At 49.7% G+C, this 15,518-nt stretch overlaps 1 long non-coding RNA gene across 2 annotated transcripts in view; it reads right to left on the minus strand.

Moving 5' to 3' along the window:
* Positions 1 to 681: 681 nt before the first annotated feature.
* The window catches only part of LOC122367922, a 47,445-nt gene continuing 32,608 nt past the window's right edge, over positions 682 to 15,518 (minus strand). For both annotated transcript variants that reach the window (XR_006254145.1, XR_006254146.1), the window contains exon 3: positions 682 to 815. This is a non-coding gene — a long non-coding RNA (uncharacterized LOC122367922). The remainder of the gene's footprint in view (positions 816 to 15,518) is intronic.

The following is a 15,518-nucleotide window of genomic DNA, read 5'->3' on the forward strand; positions in this document are numbered from 1 at the left end:
GCAGCATGTGGCACAAATGCACGCAAACACACAAGCAGAACGATGCATATGCACTATGCAGCAACAAAAACACGAGTGAAGCAAAGGAAGCGGACTGTGTAGTTAATCTATACTTTGAAATGCTTTTATTAGCGTAGTTGAGGAAGAATGGCTTGCTGAGAAGACCGCAAAGCCATTAAATTCCGTTTTCCTGTCCCACCGTGGACAGTTTATACTTTTGCCGCTAGATGACACTAGCAGTAGACGCCTGAAGTTATACTGCACCGCATGGCACAGCGTCAACCACTGCACTGCACTGGCGCGGGCAGTGTGTTCTTTATGCAAAAACCCACGAATAACCAGTTTAAGCCTTAGCACACGTAAATCTCATCACCGACTGAAGCTGTTTGTGCTCGCAGAATTCCCCGAAACAAATTATGAACGCAAAGCAGAGGATACGATAAATTTGAACCCGAAAACAGCCATTGAAAAGCGAGAAAGACCTTCGGTGCTTTGTAAGTTTATTGAAAGAAGATGGTCATACGGATTTGAATTCTGGAAAAGTTTACGGCCAGTTTCAGCTGTTTGGCTCGAAAGGACCTAAACAGTAAACACCCCACAACGCTCCAGCCTGATATTACCAAAGCGAGATCAGCAGCAGCAGAGTGCAGGAGGACGGGAATCAGGACCTGCCGCCTCACCTGTTGGCCGCCTCCAGCCGGGCGAGCAGCTTCAGCTCCTCCTGGTTGGCCAGGTTGTTGTTGTTGGCCGGCGTCGTTTCCATGGCAACGGCGGCGGCGGTGGCCTGGCTCACGCCCTCCGCATCCAACTCACATCTGGCGAGAGGAACAGACCGAGTGCGAAAACCGGGGCGAGCAGGTGCTAGAGCAGGCGAGACAGCCAGAACACTCCACAACACGCACATAACGCGCGGTAGGGCAAACAACAAACACACAACACACCCCGGGCACACAACAAGGCAGCGAACGAGTTAACCCACACGAGTCACGCCACAAAAGCCACCGCAAAAGCCACACAGCTATCCCGCCTATCTGTGTATTTTTACAAAACCGGTCCTAGCTGAGTCGAGAGGAATTGGATTGATTGTGCTTGTAGGATAATCGGATTGGATAATGGATATCCGTGCCGGTATTCCAGAGTTAAAAGTCGTCGAATGATATCAGAAAAATTGATTTATCCTTGCCTTCTAAATGATTGATTCATAAACCCGAATTCTGGATATTCATGAAATATTTCAATCGGGTTTTATAGCATCAAACCTGAACAATAAAAATAATGGCTAAGAATAGCGCACCCACTCAAGAATGCTGAAGCTTTGCTAAGCGTTTCAAGTCGTGTCTTGTTCATGTAAAGTTCAAGGACGGTTGTACAAACGCCCAACTCATACCTTCAGCTAAGAACTCTAGGGGGCCATCTTGGAGGAAAGTCACGTTCATTTCGCCGTGTCATCTCATCCTTCCAGTTCTCACGACCATAAATCACCGACAGCCAGCCCCATCACAGTGACCCGACCGACCCGCCTCGGGTTATGGCGGGGAGGGGAGGCCGTTTGACAGCTTTACGTCCGCTCGACGGATGACAAAGCGGCGACGGCACTCCGTCCATCCCTGCTGAAATGATCCGCCGCCGTGTGCTGATATTTGTGTAGACGTCAGACTGGGCATAGGATGTCCTTTGTGCTCTGTGCAGTGCAGCGTGCACCAGAGCAAACGTCACACTGTGTGCACCAACGAGAGTGCACCACTCACAGTGCACACAGTGCACACACAACACCTAACTCTTCCGTGCCAATGCAATATACAGTTTCTGCAGCTCAAGTGGTTCGTAGGTACCACACATCAAGGTCCCACGGCGCGCCGGCGGGCGAGGGAGAACGCCAAAGGAAGGCGAGGGGGAAGAATCAATGAAACTCGGGGACAGGAGAAGCACAATAGTATGTGGACCGTGTACATACGGCGGGCATATGTGCAGTCAATGCAAGGTGTGCAACGTGCACGTGCATATAGACAATGCACACGCTGGGATGATGAAGTCTGTCACTTGAAGGGCAGTAGGATATTTAGGGCCAAATCCTACGCAAACATGTCTGTGAAAAGAGATGACCGTCCTTACGATGAGAGAAAGGCGTCCGTAGCAGAAAGAGCGAAGGCGGATGACCACATCAAACCCGCCAAAGCAGTAAGCCCACACCAAACTATATAAGTGATTTCCAAACAGCGTTTCCCAGCAAAGTACCCAAGCAGGCAGGCCCCAGTCTCATACAAGCCTGGGACACTACCACACAATCAATCACCCAACGCAAACCAAGGGGAGACGGCGGCGCTGAGATTTATCCCATGGGAGTGGGGGAGTCGGGGACCAGTCCCTGCCCAGATAATACACCCAATCTCAGGTCTGTCGGAGCCCGCTCGCCGGCCGGCCCTGCCAGGCCACACTAGTGACCTCTATTGGTGAATTCTGTCCCTGCGATGCGCGCGCCACCTACATCACCGAGGGACTGCGGAGGCTGGGGTCGTAGGTAGGGGCAAGATTACTTTACTACTCGGTAGGGGCTTGTGCGGAACATTTTAGCCTCTTTGCTGTTTTCATTCCAAGCTGGGGCTGGGGAGGGAGAAGCGCCATTCGAGAAGTCATATCTGGCACAGGATTTGGTAGAAGAAATTGTAGTAGGTCAGGATCGATAAAACCGAGTACGTTTGAGCATTTCTTCATTTCGTTTCGTGGTGTAATGGTTCCTTTAGACGCTTCACCATACCAACGCCAAGAAGTAGGCCTTTGTAACAGGCAGTAAAACTTTAAAAACCTTCGGCCACCTACCCTACCGGCTACCGTTTGCATGAGTGTAGACCATACAGCAAAGCCAACGCACTGTACCAAATGCGACCATATAAATCACCCGACCTTCAAACGACGCGGACCAAAGCAGCGGAATGTCGATGGCTAAATCAATGCCGTTGCCACCACTCCAGTGCCGCAATATCGTGCAACCGACACAACTCAGCGCTGCCATATCGTCCGCTACCACAACTCAGAGCTGCCATATTGGCCAGAGTGGGGCGGTTCACAACAACCGAAGCTGGACACACTTTAGAGTTTAGTTCAATCGGGGTCACTCGCCGCTCGGGAAAGGAAAGTAAGATGGAGTGACGAGCCGCGGCCGGGCGCCGGTTCACCAGGGATCACACAGGTCACTGGGGTCAGCGGGCCGGGTCAGAGGTCACTCCGCGTCGCCCCGGGGCAGGATGGACGAGAACCACACGGGGCCAGACAGGAGCACTTTGGGCGGCGTAAACGGAACAGAGAAACAAAGCGCGGACCCGTTCTTTCGAGAGAGCTATATTATAGCACTTTTGCCAGAGTTCTGAAAATGCGAGATAGAAGTTATTTTGGAAGTTGCGTTTATAAAACAACTGAGCTATAAGCTTCCCACGAAGTAAGACGACGTAAACCATATAATACATGTCAAAGAATGAATGAGGGATTCATTGGGCATTGGGAATGTAAGAATGTGGCTCATGCTGTTAACCAGATAGAATGTGATTCTCCCAGCCTCACTAAATGCAACTAACAATCCTACCTCACCATTTCAGATGCAGACCGTGGTCCACCAAATCACGACCACACGACTTGTAAATGGCTTATTAGAGAAGCATAACGAAGCGACCCGCACTCACAAAACCTTCCAACGGACCATGCAACCTCTCAAGGGACCTAGTTAGCACTGAGATCTAACAAGGTACCACAGCGAGGGGCGGAGATCCAACGAGGCATTATCGGTCGGGCATACCGCACGGGTAACGAAGTCTTATCATCACAATAGACGGCGATTTGGAGCGTGATGTTACCTTTTTGTCAACGTCTGTCCAACGCACCGAGGTTCGATTGGTTTGCAGGCCAAAGGATTGCAGGCCAAAGGAAAAAAACTACGACCATGACAAAGTACGCGGCTCTCGCGAGATTAAGCGGTAGGTTTTGCACTTGTACATTTCCGGTTATATCTCAGAAACTAATCGATCTACGATGAAGCCATTTTACACGATCATGGCCGGCTTGTGAACCAACAAGTCGATCGCATCTTCAACACTTAAAGCTTAAGACGACGAAGATATAGCCTGAAGTATACTAAATTTTCTAGGTGCAAAACCTACCGCTAAAACCCGCGAGACCTGTACATGGTAGATCTACGACACATGACCGCGTAGCTTCTTGTTGCCGTAATGGACTTGAGATCAATAAGAAACGTTAGAGGCGTGGAAAGGTCACAATATGTGCCGTCGATGTCACGTTATAACTGCCAGACGTATTTATAGGAAAAGAAGCACCGAGCAAAGAAAGTTAGGCAGCTATGCTGTATAAAATACTATGGCACGGACTACTATTAATACGGACAGACTTTTGACTTTATCTAAAAGTGGATATGCAATATGCATTATGCATAGTAAAAAGCTTGTACTGGAGACGAGAAGTATGTCAGGCCAAAAAAAAAAAACATAGATCTTAGGTTGATTCTCGTCCTCCTTTGTACCTAATCCGACAATGTCAGCCGTGATGTTTACCAGGGACGCCCGCATTTATAGCCAATTTTAGAGCAACATGAATGAATTAGGACTCGAACAGCTGCAGGCCCATCACATGGCACGCGAACCTTCGACATGTTCTGGACCATTCCGTGCCCATTCCTTTGTCGGCACCAGCCTACCGAATACAGAAGCTTCAAACAACCGTTTCGTGATCAAACCTTTTAAACTCCTTTCAACGCGATGACTCATAGCTTTGCTACTCTACCAACATGGTTGCCCACTGCCCACCACCCATATTGATTAGGTGGACCGGCCTTGAAGAAAGCAACGGGCTCACACCGCTAGCGCAGGTGGCCGGTGCAAATAATTTGATATATGCCTGCATTTGACCACGCCTGGTGCGAACAATTACCGGAGAAAATCGATGTAGCCATGGCCGGGGGAACAATAGCGAGGCGTAACTCCATGAGGTATGGGTCAAACATGCGCGTCGCTCCTCGCCATTGAAACGTGCACGCCACAGCTGGCACGACTAGAGAACGTGTCATAGTGAACGTTCACAACGTTAGAAGGTCGATGTGCTTGTAATTTATCATTAAAACGTTAGTGCTACAATGTTTGAGGATCGTTCATTCACTTTCAAACATTGCATTGGAACTGGGCTACTCGTGTAAAGTAAATTAACCCGGCAGTTGCTGGGGTATTTCGCCACCCACCGTTTGCTGGGGGGGGGGGGCGTTAAACGCCCCCAGCCGATAACTCGAGAACCAATAGGCGCAGCGAAACGCACGAGGCGGCAAACGAAAGAGCGCGACGAGACGCTTCAGATGAGTACTTTAAAGTTGAATTTTGAGGTCACAGGTCGGGTCAAGGTCAGGTCAAACACCTGAAATCGGGCTTTCAGTAGCATGGACTTCAGGACTTCGCAATGGGCGCCTCTCGCCATAAACTCTGTCAAAACGGTGTACAATCCATCATATAAGGCCTACAAGAGTGTCAGCTCCATGTAGGGGTCAGTCAAGCATAGGTCAAGGTCAAGGTCAGGTCAACCGGGTAGGCACATATACCCGAAAATCAAAACTGATATTCGCAGCCTGTGACACATGTTTTATAGGTAATTTGGGGCGTAGAACACGATGATGACATTCATTTTATCATATATGTACGTGTTTGGCTCAAAAAGTTCAATTTAAGAAATTCATGTATCATGGTCGTGAAGTTGTCACGAAAAATTGCCAAGATTCAGTTCAAGATTATGGAAAATGCGGAACGATAATCAATAATCGAAGATAGCCATTTGATTGACCATGGTATTGGCAGTCTAATGGCGTTTACGGCATGTCTGTATGCCTGTTCTGTGATTTTATATGATTTTTTGAACATATGCCGTTTTTGGTCGAAAACTCAGAAATCATGACGCCACTAAAACCTCGATATCTCAAAAATTTTCCGACCGATTTTTTTGAAACTTTGTCACAATAAACTTCACTCAATTTTCTACAGGTACCCAAAATTTGGCGCGCCTGCGGCGCGCCGTTTTTATGCTATGGCCCAAAAAAAAAGTGGGGGCGTTTAACGCCCCCCCCCCCCAGCAACTCGCGGGTTAACGTTTCAGCATCGTGAAACACTCCTGGAGCCTGGAAGGTTCTGCTGCCTTCATTTTCGAATCCACATACCTGCTTACAACCTTCTCCTCAAAAACATGTTGCCCTTGATAATGAGTCGACGGTCACCGAACCACTAACCCCAGTCAGTGGGACGACGCCATGGGTCACACCTCCCCCTCCCCACAATGATCGAATCAGTGGGGAACCGTTCTCTCTGTGACCCAGTACCGCTCGGCTCAGTGACAGTGTCCGACCTTGACCCTTCTCCTCCCCCCTATCCCAGTCCTGACGGGTGGCGAGCGGCCACCAGTGCCCCGGGGGCAGAGGACCAGCCACACCCATAGAGAGGGGTAGAGGGAGGGGAGAGTGGGGGTGAAACGGAGCGGGAGTGGGTCAGGACTCACGAACGGAGTGAGTTGGAAATGGGGGGGGGTGGAATGGAACAAAGCTGGAAAACGAAAAGTGTAGGGAATGGATTAACGACATCAAGAATAATAGCGGTAGATAGATGATAAAACAAAATTGTGATGGAGAAAGGGCTGGAAGAAGAGAGTGGAGCAGCACTTAGGTAAGGGGGAGAGAAATAGGACGGTCTCATGAATGGCTATATAAAGATCGGCAGTCGGCACAAAACATCGCAACACCCACGACACCATACGGGACCAACGGGACACACGACACCGCCTCACTCTGTGACGAAACCGGCGCACCGCCGCGCGCCACAAAGGGACCACCTGCGCCAGTTACGCCAGATCCGACACCCGCCTCTTAGCACCGTCACTCAAATCGCGCGGCTAACCGAGACATGAGCCGGCGGCGACCTAGTGACGAAACTGGCGCAGGATTGTCCCTAATTAGAGTGTCGGGGTCGGCGAGGCGGCCACGCCCGTTTCTGATGACCCTGCTGGCCTGACCCTATCTCGGAACAGGGAGGAGGGGAGGGGGAGTGGTGGCGACTGATGGCACACCGTTTGGCAGCACATTTGGCAGCACTAGCCGGCGGCGGAAACGACGCGGCTCGCACGCCACGGACGTTCGTGACACAAATCGTGACATTCGTGACGAGCTCGTGACGTTCGTGACCGGACTCGTGACCCGTTCCGTGACGCGGCAGAGTACATCTCGTGCTGTCGGTACGGTGGCAGGTAATTTACATCGGCTGACATCGGCAGTCGTGACTCGTAAAAAATGGCGCGGCGCAGCGGCCCAATTTTAGAATAAAAGAAAAATTAGGTAAACGTTTTATCGTGCAGAAATAACATATGTCATATCATATATATTTTTCAAATGATACGCGACATAAAATGATATAAAATGATTTTGATAAGAAGTGAAGGTGTTATCGAAAACAGAAAATATTTAATCAAGGTTGTTGAGATCTCAAACATCCACATACGCGAGTTCAGGCCCACGTTAGTCGCTTGCCCAAAGGTTCGAACTCCAAAATATAAATCCGATCAGATTTCGTGGCACAAACCCACAACCAGCCACCTGCTTCGCTATCCAAAACGGCATCTGCACCTGCCTTCTGCCAGCAAGTAAACACAACACAGTCCACACCCCAGAATAGCCCCAGAAACAGCCGGTCGGAATCCATAAGCCTGATGGCACGGGTTATGGTTATGGTGACGTCATCGGCTAGAATCTGTGTCGGCGTGGTCACCAGGTTCACCCAGGTGAAGAGAGGGAGGGGATTTGAGAGACGGGGGAGGGGGCTGGCAGCCCACCAAGCAGCTGTGGATGAAAGGTGGGGGTAGGGAGGGGCTTAGGATCGTTTCCAGGCCTCGAGCTTGAGTATCCGTTTGGTAACAGGAGTAGGCAAACGGAAATTATTTCTGTTCGTCTTCAGAAAACTGTTTTCCTGCATCAGCAGCAATTACAGAAGCAACAGCAACACCTGTATGAACGTTATTTACTGACTTGTAGAAGCAGTTAAAGTTTGTTAATGTTTGTATATAAATCAGTCTGATCCATTTACCTCATTGACCCATCGTATAACCTGTAGCCCCGCTCACTGCACTAACCAACCCCACAGCACGTTTGTACGCCAAAAAACCGCAGCTCCCAGCTACGATGGGGCTCAGTCCAGTGATTTGTGACCTTCCAAAGCTGGTCACTATACACTAATACGACTAAGCGCGCACGATAGACGAGTTCAATGCTCCCAGGTGTAGTCTGCTGAGGGAGGGAGGGGGTTGACCCGCCTCCGGGGTGAATCGGGGTCACTATCCCTCTCTGTCATCCCACCCCCTGAGGTCAGTGGCCCAGTGACCCGACCCTTTCCCTCTTCCACCTGTACCAAAGCCAGCATTCGACTCATCAGCGTGGGAGAGTGATTTACTACGGGTCACCGACTGAAAATCTGGACGATATTTCACCATGAAATCGGCCTACGCTAATAGCACGACAGCGTGTGTAGTGAAGGGTACCTGTGTTAGGTGGGCTTCACTAGGAGAGCTGCTTGCATCTGGTGACAATAAACGAGGATTGCGCTTAGTTACTTGCCATGCCAGACAGAGATAGATTGCACATTTCAGTTGCAGTCAATCAAAACGGTGGCTAACTGGGCCGGGTTTCGCCATAGCTTTCAATCAGCTCCATTATAAGAAAAGCGTAGACACTGATAGTAATGCTCAATTTATTTCTGCCGGTCTAGGTTACTGCCCAGCGGTAGTGTTTTGTTCTCAATCATGACGCTCATTCTTGCCTCACGACCGTTTCGTGGTTTCATGTTGCGTGTTACGCGAGATAACAAAGCACGTGCCTTTTTGGCCGCTGTGACCCGCCCATTAAAGGTAGTGTGCCACCTTTGAAAGATTTCCCATTTTATTTTTCCTAGGATAAGAAGCTTCTGTTTTTACCTAATATCGCAAAAAATATCAAAAATGGGCCTGGAATAGTGCCTTTTTCGCCTAAAAGTTTATCGGTTTTTAGATATGTATAACAACTGTAGTGGGCTCACCTGCAAACAGGCGTCGGGCAACAATCGCGAATGCGGCGCACTTGTGACAATAAGCAAAGGTCATTATAGTGTTACGACCATACGACGTACGGGAATGAGTTATCAGCTGTCTAATCGTAGACAACACAATGTCGAGCCTTAAACTGTAAGCCCGTATTGGTATTGTTTCTTTTATTTGGCTGTCGAACATTATTTATGGTTTGAAATATGATTTTATGTAAAATAATTGATATGAAAAAGCCGTCTTATAAGTTATGACCCCATTTCACCACACGCAAGTGGCAGAAATGACAATGATCAGCTGACGCATTTTTCTTGGCCGAAGTCAGAGCGCGCGGCCCGACGCACCACGCGTATTTGGAAATTCCGACCTCGACGAGCATCAGAAGCCACCTAACAGGCGTGTTCGAAACCGCAGGAGATGATGATGAACGGGTTTATCGAAACTTGATTGGATGAGCATATCGGTAATAGCGATTTCAGTGTGTGCATTTATTGTTCATAGTGGTGTGAAATGTGGTTGGGGTACGACCGACAACCCGTCGGGGCGAATTTCGCACTGGGGTACTCAAAATTTGAAGAATTTAAGACGTTTCCATGAGTTTTGAAGGTATGGATAAGTTCTAAAAATCCGGTTCTCCTTATCTGGGCCATTAACTCCATACGGTCCAAGAAAGCTGGCACACTACCTTTAAGTAATGTCGAGGCGTGACACATTCGACCATAGCACTGCCATTTGTCGGCAGTTAATAGGCGGCAGTCGTGAGTGGAAATCCCGGGTTCGATTCTCTGTGAGGCCATAACTTTCACCGTTCGATCGCTATGTGCCGGCGGCGGGGCCGGTTGTGACGCGGTTCAGCGGCCTTGACACGAACTCTGCCGGTCAGCGAGCGTCTGTCCGTGGTTCCACCCGCGTCTGAAATCAGTGACTCGACAGAACTGACCCGCCTGTCTATTATAGACAGGCGTGACGTTAGACAGTGTCTAACCTAGTTCACGAGCGAGCTGATTTTTCATCAACATCTCTATCGAAATTGATCAAACTTTATATGGCGGAGAAGAGAGAATAGACCTTGAACACAGCACCCGGATTTGACCAACCACAACACACAAGTTCTGCATCTCCTTCAACAACAGCAGTCCATCCGCGACGCCAAGGACGGTCACGAGGCCACAGCTGGCGCAAAACAACAGTCGGGTTGAAGTTCTGAGTGGGCGCGAGCACCACCGCCTCCACAGTGCATGCAGGCGACATCATTTGTACCAATGACGTCATTTATACGAGTGGGCACGGCTGAGTACTTAGCACCCAGGTAGAGTGGTTCTGAAGGGGATGTTTAAGACTGCACCATGAAACGTAATATGCTGGCCATGTCGGGAAATGCTCGTAAAGGTAGGGGCTATCTTGGGGCAATTACGGCACATCAAAACCATCACGGAGTTGCCACCGGTGACCCGCCGCGGCCCGCGCCACAGGTGTAAATTTGACCTCGTGAAATGAGTCTGACCTCGGCCGTCAGCCTGGCAACACTTGTGAGTGGCCTGGCATCATGAAGCCGCCCACAGCTGCAGTCAGACAGCTGTGGAATTAGGAGAAGTGAAGCTATAGCCGTTACTGGGAAACCATCAGCGTCCTACCCATCTAGGTACTGGTCACCACTGGCTTCATTGGTCATGCAGTTACGGCAGTTACAATACGGCTCAGTTATTCCAAAAGTTGTTAGCAAAAAACAAGACTGATAGATGGCTAAAAACACACTTTCCTCCTTGCAGTTTGTGTTTCATTATGGTCAAGCCGATTTAATCATTTTTAACGGTCTAAAGATCCTCAGTGAAAGATAACCCTCGCCATGAGGCATATTGAGCAAAGAACTGTGTTCTGGCTCACAACTATAGGACAACTGTAGCATCAAACTGAAACAGATTGGCTTTTTGCTACCATTCCACAAGCACAGGTGCAACTACTGTATGCAGGAGAGTTGCAATTCCAACTCCCAGCTGCGCGCCAGATTTAAACAGTGCTCTGAGGCAACGGCAGCAGTCCCACGGGGGTGCCGCCGAATCACGAAGAAGGGAGTGGTCGCGATGATTATCTAGGCAGCACTCCCTCTCACCCTACTCGGGACAGGGCAGCGACCTGGCCTTGGCTACCTCGCTGTGGGATGATGACATGCAGGTGGCGACACCGGGCGGCGGGGCCGCGGTAGGAGTTGGTGGTGTCGTCCATAGATCGCGCCATAGGTTTTTGACACGGGAATGTGAAATTGGTAGACATGGGAGGACCATTGGCAAGTTAAGTGTAGTGAAGAAATGCAGGCGTGATTTTCGATAGAAAGGGGAGTAAAATTGTACATAGTCTCACACGAATAGTTGTTGAATAAAAATCATCAGATTATATGAAACTGAAAACTGAATGCCAGAATTCTGGCGTTAACGACCAAATGTCACCGCAGCAACAGTCCTCAGCTTGCGCCACGAATACATTATCACGGCCCATGTTCAGGCAAAGATCATCGGAACCGGCCTCCCTCTCCTCGCTCTCACGCAGAACGCCCACAAACTAAGGCAAAATCTCCAGACACGGCGACTGGCGACTAAAAATGTCACGAGCCTGTCCAGGGCCGGCGGAATAGATCGCAGCCAGACCAGATCACAGGAAACACGACTGGCGGAAAACGCCAGCGATCAGCCCACCGGAGACCACGCCTGGCGGTCAGATTCGGAGCTTAATCCACTTTCCTGTCACGGTTCCTGCGGCGGGCCAGCTTCCAGCGGGATGGCTGATCGGATCAGGACTCTAATCAGGTAAATGGGTCTGCGACGTGGGCTCCGCCGTGACAGGCGGTGTGGGTTCGTGAATGAATAAATAGCCGGTATGCATGCCGAATTTTGAGTTTATATCGCGAGACATTCATCACTGCCGGAAATGCGCCCTAAATAGGTGCCAAAAACGACCGAAGTTTGTATCCGTGTGCCTATAAGCATTCACAAATTGTTTCTACTTACTGCTCGCAAATCGACAAGGTAATTAAATATCGTCACCACCCACACGGCTCAAATATCATCCCTGGTATACCAGCCAGTGATGCACTTTCACCGGGTCATGAGCCATGGCATACAGAACTGGGCTACGCATGTCATCACAATACGGGTCACCGGCGCGTTACGGCGTGTCGCAACATCGACCTTACGCGCTCGGTCGACACGGTCGAAGCCGCCGGCTCACGTCCGTGACACATCGCCGACAGGAAACCGTAACTGGGTTTGGAGGTTTCGGGACAGAAATTTTGGACTCCGTTGTTATGAAATTATGCAACGCAACTCATATAATTCAAGATGGAATGTTGCAGCTTATCCCAAGAATGACACAAGACAAAGCGATAAATAAAATAATTTTCGTCCATTCCGTCCGACAAAGCCAGTATAGAACTTACCGTGCTTCGCATAAAATTGAAATACCGCCAAATGCCCATTGCCCAGGCCTACCACTGACCTCATCCGTCACCTCTGGCGACAAGAGACCGAGATTAAATCGACCACAGATCACACGACGTTAGACTATCCGACAACCGGCTGATGTCTTCGACACCAGTTATCGCCCAGAGCCTGGCAGCTTGTCTCACAGCCCGCCGGCGCTCCTAAAAACACTTCAAACTCTCCATCAATCGACCGAGGCAATTGGGAGACTATGTATGGCCGAACAAAAATAATACATGCTTCAACAACAAGAATAACAGGAGGAATCGCTGGCCAATGGAACTAGCCAGCAACGATGGAACTGCTGTTGACGTTCAAGTGTTGTGCTTACCACTGGAATACAGGTGCCTATCGCTTTCTAAACTGTCGAGGCCGAAAAGTCGCACGATTTGTTAACTAAGACGGATGTAAACATAGTGGCCCAGCCTCGCCTATATCGGCTTATCAGAAAAAAAAAGGAGACCGGCCCTGTCGGTCATATTTGGCGAAAGTTGGGCCGGCTTTGCTTTTTAGAGACCGAAGAACACAATGCCAGGCAAAGCAAGTAATCTAAATCCATGGAAACGGTACATGTCTCATAAAAATCAAATTTTATTTTTACATATGCATATGAATATCTCTTTCTAAAGCTACATCTAATATATCAAGATAATACCGAAGAATACCTATCATTGCATGTGTATATCTGTCACAGTCGATGCTGCAGTATTCATTGCCACCTGCAGCAGCGTCAAGCATTCCTCGCCAGTACACCTGTTCATTGTTCATCGCACCACCCTCGTCCAAACTGTCCCTCGCGTCCCACGAAGGCCATTCTGTGGACGCCGCCTCGACACCCCTCCCACTCTGTCGGCGTTCCCCACCTGTTCCCACATTAGGCAGGCTCTGTGAGCGCGGTAACTACATCCGTTCAAGGGGCTCAGACAATCAGACATGGACCCAGACTCGCCGCGACTCAGTCACATAGACTCAGTCTGGCCTGGGTCCAGTAGAGTAGACCAAGTCTGGTCTGGTCTCAGTCACAGAGACTCAGCTTGGTCTGGTTGAGTGGCACAAACTCAGCCTGATCTAGCCTCACTCATTTTTATTTCTTCTTAGTCATATCCGGCAGTGTCATATGGCCCGTGTTTACTGTATCGGAGACTGCAATGCGACACAAATAGGTGGCGCAGGGGCCGTGAACGTTAGGCTAACCCGCAGCACACGAAGATAAGAGGTTGAGTGTCTTACGTTACTGTTAGTCTGTGCCGAGGAATGAACAACTGAGTCGCGTGGGAGTGGAACTGTCAACAAGGGGCAGACTGATGATTCCTAACCATTAGATGTGAAATATGTGTTTGAGTAACACTGTCAACAATAATTAATCTATCGCTTATTACTATAGTTCAAGGCCGAAACCAACGGTTCCACCAATCACAGCATACAGATCAGGGGAACCGCAGGCACCATTATCTACTGTCTCGGGTGTCATTATCTGCCATTAACGCAACTCCCACTATTTCACCCAAACTCTATCATCATTAACCCGTGACTTCAGATCAATTACCACCCTACATCAGACGATAATAAAGCTACCGAGTCTCCCATGACAACGTCACCGCCAGCGTCAGCGATAGCCTCAGGCTGCCACCACCGCTGTCCCAAAACCAACCTCTACGGCCAGGCTAACCCTGGCCTTGCGGTCAAGCCTGTCTGATTCAATAAGCCTGATCCTGACAGCCAGGTGAGGGATTAAGGCGAGCCATAACGACCGAGACCCCAGGGCGGCGACGGTAGCGTTGTGGCGGTTGCGGCGGTGATTGCAGTAGCAGTGGTGAGGACGATGGCGATGGCGGTGGCGATGGCGATGGCGATGACGACGGTAACAATATCAACTGTGATAACAGCAACTGAGACTGACATGAGGTCAGTGACTCGGCATCGCATCACTGCCCCGCTGATAGACTCCAGTATTTGAAACCGTTCACTCACACCAGCCATTTGAAGGCCGATGGAAGCAGGTGGACCGTCCGAATCAGACCGTCAGATCTCAGACATCGGCTAATCCAAACCAGCGGGGAAAGATCGCCAGATGTCTGCTATAGACTTGACAGTTAGGTTTTAGGCCAGTGTAGCTCAGCTGACATGTTTTAGCTTGGCAACAGTTTTGGTAGTTTCAATATACCCTGGTTTCAATACTGTCTTTTACAGCGCGTTGAGTGGAGCGATTCATTACCATGGCAACGATAATTCAGCACATTTTGTGGTAGGTAATGGATAAACATCATAAATCCGACCACAAGTGTGTCCGTTGCCATAGTGACAGGTGACCGGCGGTGGTCGGTGAAGGGAGCAGAGGTCAGATGTGATGAGACGCAATCAGTTCACCCCGAGCGGCATGAAAAACGACAGCAACAAAGCCAACGGTGGCAGCAACAGCAGCATCAGCGCCGGAGAACTTTCACCTGCGGCAGGCCTGTGGCGTCATCAACGGTGGCTGGAAGATGATGCAGAGAGTGGAGAACGGAGAGGAGAAAGATAAATGAAAGAGATATATGAATGAAAAAGCTTAAAGATACTAGAAAAGGGGTAACAATGAAGAACCGAATGAGCATGCAGAAGCAACCATAAATCCATGCTGAGAAACAGCATAAGTAAGTTCAATCACCCGGCAGCCGTGAGCTGATGGATATCCAGAGCCAAATGTCTGACTGTAATCCATCCAAGACTGATCCGTGTGGCGCATCTGTCGAGGTTCCCTGTCCCATCTGTGATGGACATTCCACGGGGCGGGTATTTCACGCTGTACGGAGTCCAAGTCTACCACACCATATGGTGGACAGATACCGCCAATACCGTTCAGTCGTGACAGATAGACGTTTGATTCTTCGCGCACAAAACGGACCTCGGACATCGGCCTCCTGAGACCCGATGTGAGAACCGTAGGGCTCCGTTTAGCTCCATTTAGTTCGA

Source organism: Amphibalanus amphitrite, unplaced genomic scaffold (assembly GCF_019059575.1).
Source record: "Amphibalanus amphitrite isolate SeventyFive unplaced genomic scaffold, NRLGWU_Aamphi_draft 000908F_arrow, whole genome shotgun sequence".
Taxonomy (NCBI): Eukaryota; Metazoa; Arthropoda; class Thecostraca; order Balanomorpha; family Balanidae; genus Amphibalanus; species Amphibalanus amphitrite.